General features: G+C 46.2%; 1 long non-coding RNA gene across 1 annotated transcript; it reads left to right on the forward strand.

Moving 5' to 3' along the window:
• The first annotated feature begins 298 nt into the window (after positions 1–298).
• On the forward strand, positions 299–3,430 carry LOC125945469 (uncharacterized). The gene is made up of 3 exons (XR_007466913.1): positions 299–418; positions 1,384–1,489; positions 3,332–3,430. It is a non-coding gene; the product is annotated as an uncharacterized LOC125945469 (long non-coding RNA).

Genomic DNA, 3,430 nt, shown 5'->3' on the forward strand with positions numbered 1-3,430 from the left:
CTAGCATTATGGTAGCAGCCGCATTTTTTATTTTCTTAGTTAAATTAGCTAGCATTTCTGTGCTTCAGATACCGAGTACGAAGCCACACTGAGTATTTTTCTGCATTGCAGCAGCGTGGGTCGCAAGAGGATGCAGCGCCGCGACGTATCATAGCGGCTACCTGACAAAGGGAGGAGTGGCGCGACGCCTCATCGGCGTCATCGCTTGCGCCGATGCAGCTGAGCAGCCGAGCGGAGTGAGCCCCCGCGCTGCTTCCCTCCAGATTGCGGAACTTTTGGACCCGCCGTTACAAGTTGGTCTTTATTCTATGCAGTTACACTCACCGTTATTTTTGTCAGGGCCAGCCGTTAAGTTCCTGACGCGTGTTCGTTCATGAATGCGGAGCACCAGACTGCCTTCCACATCTACTTTGCTCACGTGAGTAGTCATTGCCACTTTGACACCTGTCGTGATTAATTATTTACAGCGCTTTTCAGGTGGGAGTGTTAGGCGGGAGTTTTAGGCGGTAATGAAGTTCTGCAATGAAAGCGCCTTGATTTTAACTGGAATCTCTAATATTGTTTAAGAGGTATGTTTACGTCTGCGTACGTTTCTTTTATTATGTGCGTATTCAGGTTTACCAAAGCTGTCTAAAATTACCTGTGGGACATTTCGTTGACTGGTGGTCGTTAGGATGACGATGACATTCCCGTTTTGCATGGAATGATGAGACGTGCTACAATCGTCTTCGCGTAGCCTTGGTATTCTTCCGTCGACGCTCTTGTGCAAGATCACTCGTGTGTTTTTCCGAGCGTGAAAGGTGCCCGCGAATACATGCAAAACTGCCAAACGACTGGCCGGTGGAGGCAGTTTGCGTGTATTGGCGGGCATCTGTCACAGTTGAAAAAACACTTTATGTAGGCGTCATGAGCAACAGAAAGCTTTATCGGGGCGTTCTCAAGTTGCTTTACAATCTTCTCATTCACACTTTTCATCCAACTATAATAATTGAGAAGTTAATTAATTAGAACAAATTATCTAACTTGGCGGAATGCAAAAAAATAACGTGAGTATCTCCAACATTACCTTGGTTCTGTCCAGGTACGTGGCACTTGCATATTTTTAAAGTTTGGCTAAAGTTAAATGAAACACCCTGTATGTAGTGCACTGTTGCCTTCTTTTCTGTAACATAATCAGACAGTGTAGCTATTTACAGCATCTTCTTTTTACGATACTTAACATTTGTTGGCTTCAGTCATTCAGCAAATAAATTTTGATGTCGCACTATCTGTCTGTGCAGTAACAAAATTCTGTTAAAAAAGAAATTCCGATATACAGTTGTAATAGGCACTAGAGTTCTTTTTTTTTCTTTTATGTAACCTACTATGTAACCTACTATGCAGAGGGTGAAGACACCAATCATGTACCCTCTACAGGTGCCGAAAGGGGCAGAGGAAAACGCAGCCGCCCAAAGGGCCACCACGAAACTCCTGAACTCCAAGAACCCAGGTAACTGTTATTTCATATTAAAGTCGTACGAATAAAATTTTCAACGTGACAGATATACAGTCGAATCTCGATAATTCGAACTCGAAGGAGCCCGAAAGTTCGTTCGAATGAAATGCAGTCCGAATTAAAGGAAGGACTTATTTCTGAAGTATTCGTGCACTATAGCACTACGTACGAACGGTGCGAGTCGTTATCACGGCGCGCAAGCAGATGGAGAGCGAGGGCCACGAGACTGCCCACATCGGCCAACGCTCGCGTCGCGATAACGGCAGAAAACGAAACTTCGGGCAGCGGGCGGCGCCGGGCGCGCGCGGACACGTCGAAGCTGAGGGAGGAGGGCGGCAGGGAAGCGTATTTGGCTTCGGCAGCGGTGACCCCGTCGCTTCGGTGGCTCCCCTCACCCTCCCTCTCAAATCCGCTTAGCTTAGTAGCTTCGCTTAGTAGCTTCCCCACCTTCGACTGTCTCCGTGCGCGCCCGTCGCCGCTCCCGTCGGCCCGGCGCCAGCTTAGCCCTCTCTCTTTCTTTTCCTGCTGTTGAAGCGAGCGTTGGCCGGTTGTGGGCAGTTTCGTTGGCCAGAGTGGGCCTCCGTCGTTGCTTCCCTCTGCGTCGCAGCCGCAGCGTTGGCTTGGACATCGACTCGTACACGCGTGCTACGGCGCGACGAAGAAACGGCGACCTTGCCATTTGAGAGAGAGAAATTTCCGCCGCGGTTATTTTTCTTTTATTGCGATAACAATTGTAGGACACTCCAAGAGCATTTTTGCCGTCGTCGTCGTCGCCGTGACATTCCGTATAAAGACCAACGGCGATGAAATCGTCGCCGCGCGCCGTGTGTGGGTTTTAGTGTGTGGGTTCATTCCGGTGTAAGCAATAAACTGCATATGCAAGCACTCTAGAGCGCATAACTGTTTTATAAACTGCACGAGGTTAACGCATTGGCTTGCGTAACTATAAATGTCACCAAGGTCAAAGTTAGTGAAACTAGGTGGAAAATTACGGCTTATGTTCTCACCAAGTGAAATGTGTGGATGACTCACCGTTTTTCTAAAAAAATTTCTTTACAAGTGCTTGACAATGTTGTGTGGAGGGTTTCAAGCAAGCAAGTCATAGGCGTGCAACATTTTAATGGTTTAATTACAAGCAACTGATGTTCTTACTGTATCCGCTTGAAGCAGCCGTGCTGCAAATGGTCGCAGTTACTCAAGGTTGCACTCGTCTGCTGTCTTTTATTTTTTAAGGAATCGCAATATATTTGCTCAATCTGAAGTATGTGATGTGTTTGATAGACTGGTGTTGAGGTATATGCTCAAGCCTTCGCCATTTCTGAATTGGCTATGTGATCTGTGGCAAATAAAATTGGGGTGGTGTAACAATATTGTCACACTGAAGCTGTGCCTTTGCAGAGCCGCACTTACCTATTTTCTCGTACAACATTATCAGAAATGCATTATCTATTCCTTTCTTTGAATGCTAATTGGTACCTACTTTGCACATGTTTAGGAGGCTGCTGTCATCTACCAGTCGCCAACTAGTCAACACAACAGCCTCCTGAAAGCTAGCAAAACACTGGTTGGCGATTGTACATGCAACACCTTCAATTAGATGTGAAGTATGTCTTCAAGGCAACAGAAGAGAATTTCACTTGTGATCGGTTAATGTTAGAACCATATTAATGAAGGTGGAATGCTCGAAAACTGTGTGCTGGGACCAATATATTGTAGTGCTGCCCATTGCCAAGATATATTGCAGTGCTTATTGCCAAGGCATTGAAAACGAAACGTTCACTAAGAAAAGTGTGCTTCAGTTAACATGCGTTTTACACATGCCTAATATTTTTGCAGTAAGAAGACCTGCTGAATTAAGGAGCTACAGCCCAGCAGCCTGTTCGAAACCAGGTTTATCAAGGTCGATACCTGTAATGGACGTTACTCGGAAGCACT

This window comes from Dermacentor silvarum, chromosome 5 (assembly GCF_013339745.2).
Source record: "Dermacentor silvarum isolate Dsil-2018 chromosome 5, BIME_Dsil_1.4, whole genome shotgun sequence".
Taxonomy (NCBI): domain Eukaryota; kingdom Metazoa; phylum Arthropoda; class Arachnida; order Ixodida; family Ixodidae; genus Dermacentor; species Dermacentor silvarum.